Here is a 20,656-nt window from a genome sequence, read left to right on the forward strand (position 1 = left end):
AATCATTTGAGTTATTAAGATAAATGGGTCACTTTTTATTTGTGATAGCCAATGCTATAGAGTTCCTCATTAGGCAGTCTCTCTGCTGTCCTTTGTATAACTTCTCTCTATATGGTTAGTTTGCAGATATCCTCTTTTTACCTTAAGGGTCTAAACTTACCTTGAGGGCATTTTTGGAGGCAGCAACAAAATAGGCAGCAGAAATGTGACCACATGAACTAGGTGCTTACATTTCAATCTAGCAAGTTCTCTGTAAGGGTTTTAAAATGAGAAAACAAGAATGACCACTGCCAAAACTAAGCCCCACATAGCTAAACATACCAAGACGCTACTTTGTTTTCAACTTCCTGACTGTGCCACTATTGTCAAGGAGGTACAAAGCAAATTTTTCTAAATTCACCTAGAACCCCAAAGATGTAACTAATATTTCTATCACTTTATAACAACTCTGCTGTCCATCCATTTTGTCATGCACAAAAACCCAAAGGGTAAGCCAGATACTTTGTTTCAGGGGCTAATTGCTTTTATACAGCTCCTATGAAGTTAGCTACACACATTCGGTTTTCCCAGGAAAACTAAAGCAAATTATTTAATTATTTTCTTCAAAACCCTTAAGTTTCAGCCCTCCAGTTCACCTTCTGCTGCCAAGCCATTATCAGTTAGGTAACTCTGAAACTTTCCTGATGGAGGCAGAGAGAAAACCATACGGGGGCGGGGAGGGGGGGGGCGGGGGGGGAGGACGACGACAGTAAACTGTGGTTTAGTTAAAAGCAGCATCATTCAGAATTAACAAGCAATTAACATGGAATCGAGGAATTCCTATGAGAGTAAGGAAGGCGGGGAGCTACCGACAGGTCTCAAAGCCTCAGAGCAGAGTAAATGACACAGTGCACCAAAAGATAATGCAAAACACGGAAACGGTCTGAACGGGAACCAGAGGATGTTTCTGGGTTGGAGAAGTTATTGAGATGTTAAGGATCGGACATGGGCTGTGTTTCTCTTTTGGCTAGGAACCTAGGGTCTAGGAAAGCTTGCCTTCCCAGGCAACCACCCTGAAAATAAAGCACTGCTTAATGAGGTAGGGGCCAGGAATAAACAATGGGGGAGGGGCGGCCTGGTCTTTACCTTTAGAGAGGATGCCGGTCCAAAGCAGTCCCGCCGCTGCTTCTCCGGTGGGTGGGTAGGTAGGTCCCTGGGTGGGTGGGTAGGTCCCTGGGTGGGTGGGTAGGTCCCCTTCTGCTCACGAGTGTCCTCCAGCCAGCTCAAACCTGGAAAACAGAAACCAATGAGAGGTGCAGTGAGTCCAGGGACGAGGAGAGGGCTCTGAGGATGGGGGAGCTAAGAAAGGCTGGAGAGTGGCAAGGGCAGGCAGGCGAAAGCAGGGCTTCTCTTCTCCTTCCTCCCACACCCAGTCAGCCCCTTCCCCTCGAGGGGGGCAGTGGGGAGGAAGAAACTGACTTTACCTGTCCCTTCAGCTGCAGCTCCTCTCTCTCCTTTCAGCCTCCTCCACATTCACCAACTTCTCCATTGAAGAAACACCCCAGGCAGGGCCGGACACCGTGTTCCTGATCCTCCTCGGTGCTTCACGGCCCCAACCCGGAGAGCATCCAGATAGCCGATCCGGTTGGAGGTGGCGGTCTTGGCCTCAGGGGCAGCCTCCGGGAAGGGGTGCAGGGAGGAAGTGCCGGCTTGGGTTGGGGTGGGGGGGCAGTCCCAGTCCAGGGGCTCAGACCAGGGGTCTGCCGCGCGCCGGGCCGGAGGCTTCCAGCTACCGAGGGACTCAAGAGGTCTGGGGACAGGGAGACCCCAAATCGTACCAGGTCCGAAGTGTCAGCAGCGGGGTGTCCCGACAGGGGGCTTTCGGGATGCACTTTGCACTGGGCCACCCCCGCCCCCTCCTTCCAGCACTTTGGGGTCACTGGGATGGGACCAAGCCTTCGGCAACCAATCAGCGACCGCACTGGAGCCTGCGCTCCAAGCCGTAAACCAGATCCGCGGTGGGTGGAGGTGAGGGTACGGGGTGGGGGCGACTTGGTTGGTTGGTTGCTTCCTTCTCTTCACCCAGAGGCCCCCACCCCCTGGCTGCCGTAAAGCCGCCTGCGGATTCGCGACAGTCAGAGGAGGCGGGCCGGTAGGGACTGGAACTCGTCTCCTATTGGTCGTTCTCGCTTCGTCCCTCCGCTTCCCCGCGGTGGTTTCCGAGGCTCCACCCCCGGCCTGGAGACTCGAAGCGGTTGCTAAGAAACACTGTACTACGAATGGGGCTGGCACGCACGCTGAGGGAGGGGCTGGCGAGGCCTTCTGTGGAGTACGGTGGCCCGGAGCGGGCAGCGGCGGACGCCAGTGGCGGGGTGATGGCAGCGCGGCCCGGCCGGCTGGCAGCCAGGTCACCCGGAGCCTGGGCTGAGCTGGGCTCGACAGCGGTGTGTAAGCGGTAAGTTGAGCGACTGGCGTGGCGACAGAGCCGAGGACAAGCGAGGAGGGCCCTGACTCGCCGCCGCTCCGCCGCGCTTCTCGGAAGCGAGTGGCGGGTCCTTGGTGCATCTGTCGGTCTCTGAGACCCGGTTAGCTTCCAGGCTGTGGACGCCTTGCCCAGCCTGCAAGGGAGCACGCTCTTTGGGTTCGCGATGAGGGTTCGAGGGCTTTCCTGCGAGGATAGCGGTCCTCGCGATTTCCTGTGAATGAAACGAGCGGGGGTGGGGGTGGGGAGAGATTCAGAGTGGGCATATTGATATGTGTTTAAGTGCTTTATTCGTTTAGCAAGTGTTTGCTGGTTGCTTGGTACTGCTCTAGTTGTTGGAGAGACTTTGTAAACCATCTTTTGCTTTTATCTTAACAAGAAAAGATGAAACCGCAAAATGACTAGGGAAAAAAAAGCACACAAAGTAATGGAATTCAGTTTGACTAGGTTGTGATGGGCTCTTTCAGATTGGCAGAAGATGACTCCCAAAGAATGACATTTGTGCAACTTGAACGGGGAAAAAAAACTAGTCCAATAAAAACCTGAGGGAAGTCCTTTGCAGGCAGAGCTAACCAGAAGCACAAAGCCTTTGGAACTAGAATAAGCTTTGGTGTTTAGAAGTATGGAAGGAAAGCCTGTGGCCGAAGCAGAGTAAAGGGGAGAAAGACGGAAATGGGATTAGGGAGTGTGGACAGGCTGCACATTTTGCAGGACTTTGTTGGTCATGCCTGAAGGATTATAGAGTGAACGATAACTCCATAGAGAAAGCTGTTATGGGGAACTGGATTACTGCAGGCGTTGTTGCATTTATTGAGATATTTTGCAGCAGGTGGGAGTCAAAGTGTTCAATTTGCTTTTGGTTCTTTTCTTCTGGGCTGTTACTCATTTATTCAAAACCCCTATGTCTTCCATAGGAGTTACCTATGAACTAGATTCATTCATTCCCAGCAAAGGTCATAGACAGGGATGGGGAGTGGGGGGACAGACCAAAACTGAAAACATCAGAGGACAATACAGTGAAGTAAATACTGTGGTTTTGACAAGGAGCCTTGACTTGAGTATATACAATGTTTCTAGGGATGAGAGTAGATGAGAGACTGCAGAACATGCTTTTATCAGAAAGGGGGTTAGTGAAAGCCTGGGTATTTTCCAATTGTAGAGTCTTTGGGGACCTCAGGAAAACCTTACAAATTAGTTTGTGGGCACAGAAGTAAAGAGACCCAAATAGGTAGGTCTTAAGGGCCCTGCTAGGCCATGCGTTTTTGGAGTTTGGGACATTATCCTAAGCAAAATCGATTCTTCAGTGTGTGGATGGATGCCGGATGAGCCAAGATAAAACATCTTTAGGAACGAATCCATGGGCTGTGTAGGGTAGAAGTGGTTGACTGAAGCAGTGGCAGTGTGGACAGGGGAAGTGGAGTAAGGAAGGCTTCCAAAACGCAAGGCTTCCAGCCTCCGTACGTAGCTGCTGCGGACTCCATACACCCAGCTGAGGAGGAGTAGAGAGAAAAGTGAGCGTGAAGGGCATGGAATGAGTCGCGTCTGTGGTCAGAGTACCTGTGGCATCTCCAAGTGGAGTTCTGCAGGAGGCGTGTGAGCACTTAAACACAGGCTCACTGTTAGCAGTCAATGGAAGCCTAACTTCACGTTTTGTAAATTTTTTCTTGGAGTAAAGATAGCCAGTCCGATAAGATGCTGGGCAGTGGTGGCTAGCCATGGCTCCCAGGCAGCTGCACTGTCACCAGGGAAAACTGCCAATGCTCTAGAGTTTCCTGTATCTGTTGGTTATTGTGTTTCCACATCCCCTCATATCTGTCGTAGGCTTCCCTAAGCATCCTATACACAGACAGCTATGGTTTCTCCCGTGGCACACCACTTAAAGGACTCCATTATAAAGTGCTTTGTATTAGATGAGATGTCTAGCATCTGAGTATGCTAGACATGGTCAGTAAGTTAGGTTATAAGTGGGTTTTCTGCTTCTGGTGTGTTTGCTGGAATGCAGCCCCATGGTACGTCAAGGAGTTTCTGTGCACAGCCCAGAAAGGCGCTAACCTCTCACTTGCAGAAGTAAAAATGAAGACATAGAAGTTCATGGAATTATTCTGAGAGAGGGGGTGGGGAGGGCTGTGCTCTGAGGGGTCCTGACAGGAGACCAGGAGAGGAAGAGGATCCTGAGAGGGTGATGGAGAAGGAGCTCCGTCACAGACTGCCTTACCAAAAGCCAGTGTGCTTTTAGAAAAGGCAGCCTTTTTTTTTTTAATTTTTTTTAATGGAAAAATGGACAGTTGTTACCTATGTGAACGCAGGCCTACATTCCCTTTAGAGAATCTGTCCCCTTGGCCAGGAGACCTATTGATAAAATTTTAAGTTTGCATGAAAATAATAGGGACGAGTAGTAGAGGCCTTTGTTTTTAAGGTTGCGTCCCAGGCATCAGGGCATATGACCAGTATGCGCTAACGATTAAGTTACTGTTGCCCTTAGTGAGCCCCACAGGTTTCTTTCCCTCCTTCAATATAAAGCTTCTCAGAGAATACAAGTTCTCAGAGCATCTTTAGTTATTTTTTACACTTATTTTATTGTGTGTGTTTGTGTGGGATGTACATGTACCACAGTGTTATGTGTGGAGGATGTTCTCCCTGTGCCCTGTGTGGGTTCCAAGGATCACACTCAGGTTATCAGGCTTGGCAGCAAGCTCTTTTGTCCGCCGAGCCGTCTTGCCAGCCCAGAAGGGGACATCTTTAATAACTGCTTAATTAGATTAGAAAATGTGTCATTTTGTTTCCGTGAGAACCAGGTTGTCAGACGGGACATTTTCAATCTCTTTCTGGCTATTAATTTAGACCAAATGTCTGTAGAGCCCGCAGCTGTGCCGCAGCTTACTCCTCGGACTGTGTGCCACTCCGCACGCAGCTTCAGAGTCCCAGCAACAAACAGCAGCAGCAGCAGCAGGGACACAAACTATTTTGAAGGATTCCACATATTTTCCAAAGCCTGTTAATCCTCAATTTTATCCTTGGTGCTCCCTGTCAATCAGTCAGCTTGCTGTAATTTCAAACACTGACATTTCTGCTTAAAATGGATGCCTGACATATAAATAGAAACCAGTTCTATCGAAGACTGTTTGGTGGCATGCCATCTTTTTGCCCTGCAGTGATGTACTGTAAAAACAAAGGAGTGTCTCAGACAGTTTGGAGACCGGAACACTTTGGCTTTAGCCAAACTCCTTTACCTTTCAGTGCATTTAAAACACGAACAAACTTACAAATTAGCCTAGGCTTTGTCTGAAAGTGATTGTAATGGGAGTAATCCCCCCCCCCCCAAGGCCCTGCGTGAAGTCTCCTGTGCTCTCCGGGTTACGGGATTTGAGAATTACAAGAAATAATCTAGCCCAGAGCTTTTAAGATGTGCTCACAATGGCTTGCTACTGTTTTATGGTCTTGTGAAAGAAACCTGCTGGAGGCCTTTGCTTTTGCACCAGGCCTAACCAGCCCGCTAGACCAAACCATACGAGTCTTTGGTACTAAGTACAGGTAACTAAATTGAACTTTGAAATAAGCCAGTTTTTTTTAATAATGATAAAAATAAAAAGTTCAAGGTGTACAACAGGGACTCACTGGAATCCACTGTACTTGAGCTAGCTTGGAAGAAAGAAAGTGGCTCAGAAGTGAGCATCTTTTGTACTTTGCTTTTGTTTTTCTTCCTGTGGAGCACAGGTCCTTAGAATGCCTGTTCTATATGTTTATATGATGTTTTGAGTTTGACTCGGGGTAGAGTACTTACCTAGCATGTGCAAGGCATTGGGCTTAATCCTGAGCATTACAGGTGGAAAAAAAGGAAGAAAGAGAAGAAGAGAACAATCAGTAAATGAAATATTACCTAATTTGTGAATCATGGGTAAAAATCTATTAGATCTCTATATTTGTTAAAGTTTTTATAGTTCGGATGTACTTTCCAAGTTAGTTTTTAGAACATTTGCTAAGGATAGCATCAGGCAGGAGAGGAGGAGAGAAGTGGATTCGGTGTGTGAGGTAGGGAAAAGACACTTCCGTACAGAGCACAGTGGCAGAGCTCAGGCCAGATGCCGCTGCTGCTTCGGAGACAGGGAGGTCTGGCAGCAGCCTGTGAGGGTCACTGTGCTCTCTCTGCTTGGCTTGTTCAGCCATCTTCCTGTTAAAATCTCACAGCTGAGTTGCAACAATTTTTACAAACGATACAGAGATAACAGGAAGAACATCAGATAGCCAGAATTTTGCAGGTTATGCTAGTGGAGAACCCAGAGTTCGTTATTGACCTCGGCTATCAGATTTTCTAATTCTTAAATTATAATTCTGTGAGTTGAAGGCAGTTCAGCTCACACAGCTTTGGAACAGGTGGAACTTGCTTTCTCTTTGGTTGCTTTTATTGCAGTGTTGGGGATCCAACCCAGGGACTCACACCTGCTAGGCAGCCTTACCCTATTGTTTGTTTTAGAAATAGTTAGAAGATGACAGAGGGTTAACTGTTACAAAATGGAAAATATTAGTACTCTATACAAGAAGTGAATTTAAATTAGCCAGCTCCATGCCTATTCCCAGTTAAGCAGCTATACAAATACCTGTGTGCCATTCTGTTTATTTGAAGATACGGCAGTGATTGCATATAAACACAATACAAAGATTCTTACCCCTAAAATCAGACTACAAATATTCTCAAAATATAAACATAGTAAGTGTATTTCAACAAGAAACCCTGATTTAATTTCATGATTTTATCTTAATATAGCATGATTGTTTTTAATTTAAAAACTTTACATTTATTTTGTGTGTATATGATTGCATATGGAGATCAGAGGCTGACTTAATGTTGATTATTTACTATGTTTTAAAACTTCCAAGGTTTTTTTCGACATTATACAATAACTGCATGTATTTATTTCAAAATAAAACTTAATGATTGGTCTTTCTAGCTCCTAGTAGTAAGCCCTACCTTTTTTTAAGTGTAATATCCTTATACGGGATCATGTTATGCCCAGTTCTTAAATAATGCTACCAAAGTAACTGAATGGGTCCTGAATGCAGCAAGGCAGACATCCTTCCTGGGTGCACTTTGACCCCCCTGCTGTGGAAGCCACTCCTGGGGTGTTTTTTCACTTTGCTGTGAAGTAGGCAGTTAGGGGTTTCAGTGTTGCACTTTTCCTTTTAAGATGTATTTCTTTCTGTTTTATGGGAATGGTTGTTTGCCTGCGTGTCTGTGCACCACATGAGGCCAGAAGAGGGTGTCAGATCCCCTGGAACTGCAGCTACAGAGAGGGCGGTGAGTGAGCCACTGAGCCACTGTGAGTTCTGGGGACGGAACTCAGGTCCTCTGCAAAGCACCGAGTGTGTATACCTCTGAGCCCACGCCCCAGCCTAGACTATCATATGGCTTTTCACAGGAGGAAGCAGTTTTGTTCCTTCTGTCATCCACAGTTGTCAGAAGACACCTGCTCTTAAGAACCTTGCCGTCCAGGGACGTGTGAGGAACGACGCTCCTTCCTTCATAGGTAGCATCTCTTGATGCAGGTGTGGTAGCCAGGCCTCTACACCCTTAGTAATAAACTGGTTTTCCTGTTTCTCTGGTTCATTTCCTTGTTGCCTTAAAACCTTGTTTCTTGATTGTTCTGACCCCGCCTGTCTGTTACTACTGAAAGCCACTTTATGACTTCACTGAGGGCAGCACTTGGATGCTGCAGCCAAGTCAGACATTGTTCTTCCTGCGAACTATTGGCTAGAGAAGAGAGACAACCCCAGGGTCTTCTTTCACCAGATAAGCCACGAGTCCACTGAAGTTCACAGTTCCTGCTGAAGGAAACCTGGGCTGTTCTTCCTTGTCCTGAGAAACCTCAGGAAAAACCTCACCTTTATCTTAATGATGGGCTTTTTCGGTCCTTGAAGAAGCAGTCACAGGAATTAACCAGATTCGTTTGACTACTCCCTGGCCTGCAGAAGCCAGTTTGTTGGTGTGTGTGTGTGTGTGTGTGTGTGTGTGTGTGTGTGTGTGTGTGTTTGTGGGTTTATACATGTGCTTGTTTGGATGGATGCCACAGAACAACCTTGGGTGTCAGAAACACCATCAGCCTCATTTGAGTCAAAATCCTTAATGGCTTGGAGCTCACCAGTTTGGCTGACTGGCCAGTGTACCTCAGAAATCCGACTTCTCAAGTGCATACAGTGCTTGGCAAAGGGCCTTAGTTCAGTTTCTCACCCACTTTAGATGCTTTACAACCACCTGTAATGCCAGCTTCATAAGATCTGATGTTCTCTTCTGGCCTCTGCGGGCTCCTGAACATGTGGCACACACACATGAATCTTTGTGTGTGCACACCTATGTGTGTGTAGTGTTTGGTTCATCATAAAAGAATATTAACTAGTGGATCTTTTATAAAACAACATGTTTTTGTTTGTTTATTTTTTGTTTTCAGTGGTTAAATACTCAATTCTTAAACAGTGATTTATTGGAGGAATTTCCAACCCCAAATGTAGCAACTATAATTTGGTTACTCTCTAGAATCTGGGGCTTGGAAATTTTTCCTAATAATTTATGTTGTCTATGTAGGATACTGCCCCTTAAGCCATGTATAGTCTCTAAAGCAGTTGGTAGTAGAGAAAAATAGTAGCTTGTGCTCTGAATGATGGGTACCATTCTGGATGGAACTGTGTAGGGATCTGGCAATTATGAATAGGACCACAGTGGACCAGATGTCACCCAGTGACATCCTTGTAGCCACAATCCAGCTATACCTGGTAGAAAGAGGGGTGGGGGTGAGTGGAGAAATCACACTGGCTCAGCAAACAGGATGCTGAAATGAGGGACAGTTAAGATGTGGGGTGAGAAAGAACTGTGAATCTTTCCCATGGAAGATTGATTTTTGAAGCTTAATCATGAGTAACTAAGAGTAGAAAACCATCACTTTTAATTTTAATAAGATGTTCCATTTTTAGAAAATGCTTAGCACAGTTTGATATGAAACCAGGGAACTCAGCTTTTTCATCAATAAATTAAAGCTTGAGCATAAAATTTTAGTGTCATCTTTGATCCAATTCTTGAACCTTCCCAGACCCACAAAATCAGAATCTGGGGTCGAGGGTGAGCATGTTGCCCATGTTCTAGCTAGTCTTCTGGGGAATTCTGATGCTCGAATTTGAGAATATTGCCTATATCATATTTGAGATTCTTCTAGTACTAAATTGAGAGGCAGTGGTGGTAGTTCTGGACTAGAACCCAGGAGCTCACACATACTAGACGCATGCCCCACCACTGAGCTGTATTCTGGCTCAAAACTTTTCTGATGCCAGTCTAAGTCTGTGGTGCGTTAGAAACAGATAGCCCTTGGACAGTTGCAATGACAGAGTTGGCCAGGAAGGATCAAGTTTGTAGTAGATGCTGCCATCCCCCTGGTTCCAGCTCCTAAGAACAAAACTGTTGTTCAAGGCTCTTCCATAGAGATGGGAAATCTTGGGAGTCTGTACAGCCTCTGGGCTCTTAGCGGTCAAGCTGAAGAGGGCTCCTTTCCACAGTGGCCTTATAACAAAGAAACAGAATCAAAAGTCACTGTCAGTCCTTCTGGCCATAGAGCCCTGTGGCCTTCTGTTGTTGAGATGGGCCCCCTCCTGAGCCAGGCAGGGGCAACCCCTTTCTCAGTGTCCTACAGTTCCAGTTATGAGCAAGGTGGTGGGCACATGGATTTTGACAGTGAATGACGTGTCCTACTTGGCAGCAGTTGTAACAACCCAGTGAAGGTTCTTGTAAATTAGGAAAGTTTTAATCAACTTGGGCTTTAGCATACAGGATGGGACCATATGGGGAAGGTACCTAGGGCTGCTCTGGCATAGGCGTGGTCTATGACTACTCCTATGTGCTGGGCCTGCTGATTGTCACACTGCCTTTTCTTCTTGGTCCTTGAGGCCTCCCCCCATTGGTGAATATCTTAAAGAGCTATATATATCTTGTAAAGTGGGTCAAGGGAATTTGGGTCTGTCTAGATTCTAAAGTTTTGTCTGATATTTAAGGAAGTTTGGCTGATGAAATGGGCCTTTAGGCTGGCAAAGCCTGTGGGACTTCCTCCATCCAGGTTAGTGTGTGTGTACTCATGGCCACTCCGGAATGAAGCAAAGCTGGTTCCTCACTGGGCCTCTTTCACTTCTCTCAATTTGATTTAATTCGTAGGTTTCCTTGTGGTCCTTTTCATCTCTTCTGCCAACCATGGGCACAGGTGATTATGACTCCCCCATCTAGAGCCTTATCTGGGTAAGTTAACCCAGGGTCTGTTGGAAACTGTGTCTTTCCCAGGAGGGGCTTCCATGGCATCTTAGTCTGGTTCCTATGGCTGTGATAAACACCAGGACCATAAGCAGGTTGGGGAGGAAAGTTTATTTTAGACTTGTATCTGGTAGTCTGTCAGGACAGGATCCTGGAGGTAGGAATTGAAGCAGAGACCTCAGAGGAATGCATTTCCTGGCTTATCTTCCATGGGCAGCTAAACTGCTTTCTTTTTTACCTCCGGCTCACTTTCCCAGGATGACATCACCCACACCAGACTGGGCCCTCCCACAGCAATCATTAATCAAGCTAATACCCTGTAGACTTGGTACAGGCCTTCTTTATAGAGGCATGATACTAATTGAAATTCCCTTTTTCTACATGACTCTAGCTTGTGTCGAGTTGACAGAAAAATCTAACCAGTGCACAGGGGTTATAGGCATGAGTATCACTGACCCATTTCTTGGCTTGCAACCAAATTACTCATGTATAGGAGTGTGATCGTTTGAATGTATTTGGCCTCCATAGTAATGGTCTGTCCTTATCCCTTTAAGAAACAAGCCCCGCCTACTTCCCCACCTCCCCTCCACTGGGGCAAGCAGATCTTTCTTCTGCTTCCAGCCTGAGTTCTTTTCCTTTCCTTCTCTGTCTCTGTAGTTGCTACTGTGACTCCTCTCCTCTCCCCACTTCTCTCTTTGCCTCTCTCTCTGCTCTCCCCCCTTTTCCTCTCACCCCCTTTCCCTTCCATAACACACTAAATAAATACCCACTTTCTTGGCGTGGCATGACTAATAGGTTTCTGTCTCTTACCTGCCGAGTGGCTCTCAACTGCCATGTGGCTCCCTGCCACTTGTGGCCCATGGGCCACTCGGGGAATGGCGCCATTTTACTTTTTACCATAACACCCATAAACTCATAAGGAGTGGCACTATTGGGAAGTATAGCCTTGTTGAAGAAGGTGTGGCCTTGTTGGAGGAAGTGTGTCACTGGGGGTGGGCTTTGAAGTCTCTTTTGTTTAAGCTTTGCTCAGTATCACAACCACTTTCTGTTGCCTTCTGATCAAGGTGTAGCCAGCACCATGTCCGCCTGCACGCTGCCATGCTCCCCACCATGATGATACTGAACTGAACCTCTGAAACTATAAGTGAGCTGTCCTAATTAAATGCTTTCTTTTTAAAAGTTGCTGTGGTCATGGTATCTTTTCATAGCAATAGAAACCCTAACTAAGTCAAGGAGACAGTTTATATATGTTATGAAGTTCTTTAATGAATGAAGGGGTATTGATTAAAAGAGCTGTTCAGTTTCTATGTGGGTAGAGACAGGTATGGGAAAGAGAACATGGACTCTGATGGTTTCCAGTTCTCTGTTGGCCCCTCACTGAAGGGATATTAGGCCTATTCTGTCCAGCGGGAGGTATTTGTTCCCTGAAGGTTTTCTGCAAACAGGTGAGGGAGAGGGTGGCAAGGCCTCAGGATGTGGGGGAGCTCTATTGAGAAGGTGGGTGTGGATAGTGGTTGGTAGGATGAGGTGGGACAACTCCTGCCCTCCTAAAGACCCGAAGAACCTGGCCAACACCCACAGTAGGTTCCTTGCAGATTTGGAGCTGGGAGAAGGGGACATGATAGCATGGCTCTGGTGAATATGAAATCATTTTCAAATGTTTTTAAGAGAACAGAGCAAACTGGAGATTAGATTGCAGTTGAGGATACTGATTAGGAGCCATGCCTCTGTCTTCAGGGCCAAGCCATGAGACAATTGTACACACCATCCCCAATGGTGAGTCTGGTTTGAAGAAGGTGACTGTCTCATGACTAGATGTAATGGTCTGCCCTGTCTCTTTAGGAGACAAGCCACACCCACACCCTCCCCTGTCCTCTGAGGCAAGCTGATCTTCAGCTTCCAGCCTGAGTCCCTTCCCCCCATTCTCTCTCTCTCAGAGGCAACTTCTGTCTCTCCATTCTCCCCACCTCTCCCCTTCCCCCCTCTTTGTTTCTTTCTTCCTCTCCCACTCTCCCTCTTTTTCCACTTTTCCCCTTCTCCCCTTCCCTTCCATAACCCATTAAATAAATATCTAACTTCACTTTACATGGTGTGCCTATTCATCTCAATCTCTCACCCACCATGCGGCTTCCTGCCAGGGACCTGGCTGCCTTCGTGGCTTGCTGTGGTCTCAGGACCCACTCGCTTGGGGACCTGCCGCATGGTCTCATGTTCCGCTGCCCACTGCCACCACTTGGGAACCTGCAGCATTTAATTAAACCATTACACTGGGGAGATCAGTTCCCCACACTAACAACAAGGGATAGCTCGCCTTATTTTAGGACTTCCTGAGAAGATGTCTACAAGAGACTTGAGGTACAGATGTCAAAGAGGGCATTTAATGTAGTAAAAGAATGTCTTGGCACTGCCAGCAGTTAAAAGGTCAGAGACATGGGTTCACAGTCCAGGTTCTACAGTCTGATGTCATGGGGAATCATCGGATGAATGGAGTCATTCTCAGGAAAGACAGCCAGAAAGGAAGGAAAGAGAAGCCATAGGGCCTGAGAAGTATTGCTCACAGTGTATGTGGATTCACTCAGGGAGAGCTGCTGTGGTCTGCTGCACTGAGCACTGGGCACACGAGGGAGGAGGAGCAGAAAACAGTCCTTTCTTCCTTACAGACTAGGCTGATGACCCCAAGCCTTCAGATCCCACCAGAGTTGTCCTTAGTTGGGGTCTGTCAGATACCACGGCAGGTGGGCCCTTCTGTTGAAAAGTGTAAGACAACTCTGGTATCTTGCCACTGGAGGACTGGAGAGAAGGGAAGCCTTTGTTCCACAAGGGCCTGGTCCTACCTAGCCAGGAATCTTTTAGCTCTCCTCATTTTTAGTGGAATTGTTCAAGCGTCCTGAGACAGAGAAACTCCCAGAGGACAAAGATGAACATGCCTTGGAGCATGGAAACCTGGTCCTACTGAGAAGCTGCCCCAGGTAGAGGCTGTCAGTTGTCTCCAAGCACGTATGTAGCTTACCTAGAATCATGAAGAACGGAAGCAGGCATTTGATGTACCCCAGAATCCATGCAGACAAATATGATATGGGTCAGATTCCTTTGTGGTAAAAAGAATTCACCAATCCATATCAGAGTAGAAACGATAACCTTACAAATCCTTCAAGGGAGCAGTGGACTGGACAAGGACAGAACAGTCTGCCCCAAGATGGTAGAGTGTGGTATGCAAATGAGGGCGGTTCCGATTGGTTGATGTTCACTCTGGGCTGGGCCTGCTTAATTTTGATAAGTCATTCCTATGTGGCACTCAGCCTGCTTGTCCCCCCACAGTTTATAATGTCTCAATGGGGACAGAACCAGAATCCTGGAGGGCAGCCTTTGCTCTGAGTGCTTCAGCGTCTGTGTTGAGTGTCATAGACAGGATCTGAACTATGTAGCTACTTGGGCTGTGGTTAAAATTGGGCCATTGTTGACTTAAGCTGAGGTGTAATCCTGAATTGCTTGGCATACTAGTAAATTTGTAAAAGGAGAGTCAATGTTTTACTTTTAGTAATACTGGCCATGGAACTAGAAATAGGGGCAGTTTTGATCATTCTGAAGTTAAGTGATGAGAAATCACATTTTCTAACAAAGACTTCAAAGTTTTATCTATATCCTAAAAATTTTGGAAGGGGTTTATTTTGTTTGCTTGCACTGTTATGCCTAGATCATGGAGCTCCACCCCACCCCCAAAACCAAATAGGAGACCGAGTCCTGTATGTAAAAGCAATTTATTTTTACACAAGTTTGCAAACTCTGACTCAACATGTGTCTAATGTATTGGAATAATCAGAGAGTGCTGAGCTCAGTTAAGAGTTGGGTTTTTATAGTAATAAAGGTGGTGTGAGGGATTTCTAAGGTTCAGGACCCCTGATTGACTGACATTTGTCTAGGGGTGTCTTGGTGAAAAGCAATTGGTGTGTGTTGGCAGCTGATCCTATCTACAGTGGTTGGAGTATTAGAAATTTCCTTTGGATGGTCTGTTCCTGAGTGGTACCTGGGTGGTCTCAGTTTATGATCTTTATCGGAACCAGGTATTGCCTCAGGGTAAATTACTGAGACTCGGGCCTCTTTTGAGCTTGTCAGGGCTGGGTCCTACATTACCTGGCTAAATATACTCCTTATGCTTTGTGGTCATTGTAGAATCCCAAGCAGTTTGAAGAAAATGCAGTGAGACAGTGTAACCGTTTTCCTGAATTCCTCCAGCATCTTGCTCAACACAGCCCCCGATCTTGATTGACACAACACATCAGCCTCCCCCAGACTCCTCTCTTTATCTGTATGCATTTATTTAAATGTGTGCGTAGTTCTGGGTGATTTTGTCACATAGAGTTTCTTCTTTCCCCCGTCCATACTTTAGCACTGCACTCCTGTGGTCCATCATAGCCCCGCCTACCAAGGAGATGGGGCCTCGGCCAGCGGCAGGCAGACTTCCTTCTGTATTAAGTTGCCATTTGCTCTTCAGGAACAGAAATAATGTGCAGCCTCTAGGATTGCCTTTTTCCCCTCAGCACAGTCCCTTTGAGAGTCATCTAAGTCATCTCGTGTAGCAATAGGGTTTTTGTTGTTGATGATGAAAAGTATTTCATGGTGTGTTGGCAGCACTTTGTTTAACCACGCACCCCGTGAAGGACATCTTGTACAAGGTTTTGTGTGAATGGTTTATTTTTCTGGCATGAGTGCCAGTTTCCCAGTTGCTGGGTCATCTGGTGACTAGATGTTCAGCTTTTTAAGAAACTGCCAGATTAATTTGCAGAGTAGCTGTTTGACCGAGATCTCATTTCTGCACATCTTTGCCAGCATTTGATGTCTCTGGGTGTTACTGCAGCTATTCTGAGAGCTGGCGTTCTTTATAGTTATTTTTGTTGTTCTTTTATGTTTTTGTTTGTTTCCTGTTGTGTAGCTGAGTAGAAAGGACACTTAAAAATGACAGCGCTAGCTTATATAGGGCTCAGCTATTTTTGGAGACACTACCTCACCTTGGATGTCGCTTTTCTGTAATTATTGACCTAAATGCGGTTGGGAGATGCGTACCAAAGCCAAAGTTTTTAATCCATTTAATGCACGCTTTCAGTGACTCACTTAAGAGGTGAAATGGCTATGGTGACACCCATGCTGGCCGGGAAAGAGGGATTGGTGCGCTGCTGTCCTCCAGGGAGCGTCTTCAATGCTTCCTGAAACTGCCTGCTCAGGGATAATCCCCCTTCTGGTCAGCTTGCACCCTTGGTTTTTAAATATGCAGAATAAGCCTCTTTGGCACCTACATGGGATTCCCTGGGATTGTCTTCAACATTAAAATCAGCCATCTGCCTTGCTCTTCTCTTCTGCATCACAGTTGGCTTGTTTTTCTGTTCTGTCCTCCAGAGCCCAGCACAAGTGAGTCAGTGAAGGGATTCCAGGGTGACTGCTGTGGCCACAAAAAGGACAGTGCTCTCCATGGTGATCTTCAGGCAGTTCCCTAGCAAGGCAGCAAATCCCAGCTCTACACTCATGATTAGACAACACCTCGAAAGGGCAGCCTCCACGGGGGACCCTTCTGTGCCTTGCAACAGCTCTGTGCAGTGTCGTCTTCAGCTACAAAATCAGCCTGCTTCTGTGGCCTCCTTTCTGTGTCTAAACCAATTTGTTCCTCTAGCTTCTGCAAATTCCAAGACAGGTAAGTACCAGCAAATGTCTGATCCCATTTGCGGGGGAGGCAAGGCTGCTAGGGATCTGGTTCTGGTTCTACAGATCTGCTAACACCCAGTGTCAGTGTCTTTGAGTCAGTCTGCAGTTGTCAAAGCCATCTGGTTGCATTTGAAGAACTGATTTTCCAAGAAGAGCCGTGTACAACATTCATGATTGTTGAGAGTTTTGATGTTACTCTTTGTAACTTACCTTTTTTCTCTCTCTCTCTCTCACTTTCTCTCTCTCTCTCTCTCTCTCTCTCTCTCTCTCTCTCTTCCTCCCTCCCTCCCTCCCTCCCTCCCTCCCTCCCTCCCTCTCTTTCTTTCTTTTCTCCTCCCTCTACCGGGATTGAATCTCTAATCACACACGTGTTGACTAAGGACTCTATCACTCAGCTCTATCCCTCAGCAATCTTTCAGCTTCTACATAGAATATTTTAGAGAGCAAATGTTTTAATTTTGTTGGAGTCTAGCATATCAATTTTTGCTTTATGTACCTTACTTTTGGAAGAGGCCAAGGTCTTTGATCCCAAATATTTTTTATTACATCTTTTTCTAAAAGGATAATTTTTTTTTACATCAGAAAAATTTAACAGCTGTCAGTCAACATCATCTAAGGAATAATTTCTTTATGATCATGTCCTATTTAAACATCTCCAAATATTTCTTTTCCATGGTAGTGGCTTCACTTTTAGACTCTGTATAGGTGTTTCAAAGCATCACCACATACAGAGGGCCCCGTAGTAGACAGCCAGCTGTGACCACATTTTACCAGGCATGGTTTTCAATGGCACATGTCTTTCCAGGCCAGCATGGCATTTCAGTTTGCAGTGAACCAGCCCATGGGCAATCACTTGAGGGACATAGTACAGCCAGTTGATTCCTTAGTCTGCTTTTTCAGATTTTTCTTTAATACTTTTTTTTCTGGGGTGGAGTTTAACAGGCAGCCTACAAACATTTATTGTGGAGCGTCTGTGTATTTGGTTACTGTGAATCAAAAGTGCAGTTGAAGGTTTGTGCCAGCCCCAGTAGAAGCATCCCAGCACTTAACTAATCTCAGTCGGTTGTTTCTTGCCTGTCCCCTGAGTATTTGATGTCTGTGTTTTGTTTTGTTATTTTCAGCTGTAAAACAACCATCTGAATATTTATTTATAAATACTTATTTTTTTATTTGTAAGTAAAATTATAAATAAAAACTATAAACATTTATAATATTTATTATTATGTTGCTGAGGATTGAACCCAGGACCTCACCCACACGTAGTAAATGCCCTACTCCCAAGCTTCACTGCCCAACCAGATATGTATTAGTATTGTAGTATTTGTTTGTGTGTATGCATGCATGCATTGATGTCAGAGAACAGCTGGTGGGAGTCAGTTCTCTCCTTCCACCATAGGACCCAGGAACTGAATTCTACCTTAAGGTTTGGCAGTAGGCACCTGTAGCAAACACCAGTGGTGCTTTGGATGGGTTGAGTCCACCATTCAATCAGATGCTCAGATACTTGGTCCACAGTTTGGGTAGGTTTAGGAGGCATAGCTTTGTTGAAGGAAGTATGTCACTGGGAGCGAGCTCTGAGAGTTTAAAGACTCGTGCTGTTTTGAGTTTGCTCTTTCTGCTTCCTGCTTGGGGTTCAAGATGTGAGCCCTTCTGCTCCCGCTGTCGTGTCTGCTGCTGCCTGCTGCCAAGCTTTCTTGCCGTGAAGGGCTGTTACCCTCCTGGAACTATAAACCCAGGTGAAGGCTTTCGTAAGTCTTCTTTATCGTGGTGTGTTATCGCAGCAATAGAAAAAGTAACTAGGACTGTTCCTTTACCCTCCAGGCTATCTGTAGCCATATAACTATGTAACTGTCCCTGCGTATGTATTTCTTAATTTAAAATGGACAAACTTTTAGTCTTATTTCTTGGATCCATTTCTGCCAGGAACCAGGCGGTGCCACCCCCTCTACTGTTCCTCACTGGCATTGACTTCACCCTGGTGTGAGGTGATGGCAGTGAAGAATGACCAAGTTGGGGTTTTACTCTTGCTTAGGAAATCTGAGGTGACAGAAATATTGTTTTAAGTATTTTTATTGCTATAAATAATTGGAATGAAAATACATTCGTTGCTGAGGATTTTAGTGACAAGAGATGAGCATATGATAATAACTAAAGCCTTAAGTATTCTAAGTATTAGTCATACTAAGAAAGGAAACCTGTTCTGAAAAGAGATTTCAACTTTAAAGTAGAATGTGGAAGTCAATTTCTGACATGTAACTGGGAAACTGTGCCAATAGCTGATTTTATTCTGGCCATTGCAATTGGGAGAGTGTTCTCTAATAGGAAACCTCTCGGTAGGGATGGCCATAGAAAGAAGGGATGATATGACCCTGTCATCCCAGCTATTTTCTGGCTAGCTGTGTGTTAGCATACCGAAGTTACAGAACTTCTTCACCATTGCTGCTTGTGTGTACAGGAAAGCTCAGCATTGTCCCATGGAAGGGAGCTAGGAAGTCTGGATTATTGAGTTGTATGAAATGCACCTTACAGCTTGCAAGTAGTGTTCAGAGGCTGGGAAGGTGCCTAGGGAGTGAAGAACGCTTGCTTCTCTTGCAATAGATCTGAGTTCAGTTCCCATTCCCTATGCTGGTCACTCATAACTACACTCCAGAGGAGCTGATGCCCTCTTCTAGAGGCTGTTGTTTTTGTGGTGCAAATTTCCACATGCAGACACTAACGTGCACATAAATAAAGAGAAAATAAATAAATCTTAAAATAGCATTCAGAGAAGACTTAACCAAAAGTTTTGTTCATACATTTAAAATCCATAGGTTTGTTAATACTTAGCTGCTCTATTTTATTTCTCTACAACCAAACTGTGTCTGTGAGGTGGCCACGGTTGAGATTCTGTAAGTGCTGAAGGGAAGAAATAAGTGGTAAAAGGCTGAGCTGGGGGTGGCACATACCTCAAATGCCAGCTCTCCGGAGGAATGGCAGCCGTGTCTCTGTGAGTGAGACTAGCCTGAGCTACATGGCAAGTTCCACACCAGCCAGGGTCACACAGTGAGACTGCTGCAGAACAATCAACCAAGCCAACTAGAAAGAAAAGAAAACAAAAGAGCAAAAATATCATGTGCTGCAGAGACATACCTGCAGGCAAAATACCCACACATGTCAGATTTCATAAAAGATGAGAAAGTCAGGACCTATGCGTGGGCCACGCTGTGGAAGGGAGGCACAGAGTGAGTGGTCACCCTCATAAGCTCTGCTGTGAGGAGGGAAGTTCAGCGTGTTGGGGCAGTTGGACCTGAGTTATGTAGGCAAGGGGAGTCCATGGGTTTTGTTAACTAGTATATTTTACTAAGACAAAGTCAAGGGCTGCAGAGGTGGCTCAACAGGGCCTGGAGAAATGGCTCAGTGGTAACGAGCACCAGCTGCTCACCCAGAAGATCTGGGTTTGAGCCCCAGCATCCACGCGGCAGGTGTCTTAGTTACTGTTCTGTTGCTGTGAAGAGACACCATGACCAGGGCAACTTACAAACAAACATTTAGTTTGGGTGCTCATGATTCCCAAGGGTTAGACCCGTGGCTGTCATGATGAAGAGTATGGCAGCAGGCATGGCGCTGGAGCAATGGCTGAGACTTTATATTCCATCCGCAAGCGGGGTGGGGGGGGTGGGGGGGAGGCTGTAACTGACAACGGCGTGGACTTTGAAACCTCAGAGATCACCCCTAATAACACACCACTTCCAGTAAGTTCATGCCTCCTAATTCTTCCCAGACAATTCCACCAACTGCTGACCAAGCATACAAGTAAAGATAAGAGTCTTTAGATTCCATTCTCATTCAAGCCACCATAGCAGCTGACGTCCATTTGTAACTTCAGTTTCAGGGGATCGGGCATTCTCTTCTGACCTCTCTGAGCACCAGGCATGCACATGGTACCTAGATATACATGCAGGCAAAGCACCCATATACATACAATTAAAGTAAAATTTTACAAAGGACAGTCAGGATCCATGAAAATGCCTATGTGAGTAAAACTGTTGTGGTTTTAAAAAACTTAGGAATTGATGAGGGAATCAGGCAGCTGTCACAGCCCATTTAATGTAAGAGAACTCTGAATTTATGTGGAGGATGTGAGCATTCAAGTGAGTTTAGAGAAAGAAGCACAAAGCTTCTTTTTCCCCAGTAGGAGAGGAGTCTTTGCTTGTCCAAACAAAGGAGTCGGTATGTGGCTTTAA

General features: G+C 45.9%; 2 protein-coding genes across 8 annotated transcripts in view; one reads left to right on the top strand and one right to left on the bottom strand.

Moving 5' to 3' along the window:
- The window catches only part of Asb7 (ankyrin repeat and SOCS box containing 7), a 46,465-nt gene extending 44,385 nt beyond the window's left edge, over positions 1 to 2,080 (bottom strand). Inside the window, exons 1-2 of one of the 2 annotated variants that reach the window (XM_075952450.1) lie at positions 1,464 to 2,080; positions 1,126 to 1,268 (exon numbers count right to left, since the gene is read on the bottom strand). The gene's annotated coding sequence lies outside the window, so the exon portion shown is untranslated. The remainder of the gene's footprint in view (positions 1 to 1,125; positions 1,269 to 1,463) is intronic. The other variant, XM_075952452.1, reaches the window with a different exon arrangement.
- Positions 2,081 to 2,200: 120 nt separating this feature from the next.
- Positions 2,201 to 20,656, top strand: part of Lins1 (lines homolog 1) — a 29,062-nt gene continuing 10,606 nt past the window's right edge. For 2 of the 6 annotated variants that reach the window (XM_075952654.1, XM_075952660.1), the window contains exons 1-2: positions 2,288 to 2,434; positions 16,131 to 16,422. The gene's annotated coding sequence lies outside the window, so the exon portion shown is untranslated. Of the gene's footprint in view, positions 2,435 to 10,646; positions 10,728 to 15,002; positions 15,046 to 16,130; positions 16,423 to 20,656 lie in introns of those variants that run through there. The other 4 variants (XM_075952656.1, XM_075952659.1, XM_075952657.1 and 1 more) reach the window with 4 other exon arrangements.

This window comes from Microtus pennsylvanicus, chromosome 18 (genome assembly GCF_037038515.1).
Source record: "Microtus pennsylvanicus isolate mMicPen1 chromosome 18, mMicPen1.hap1, whole genome shotgun sequence".
Lineage (NCBI taxonomy): Eukaryota > Metazoa > Chordata > Mammalia > Rodentia > Cricetidae > Microtus > Microtus pennsylvanicus.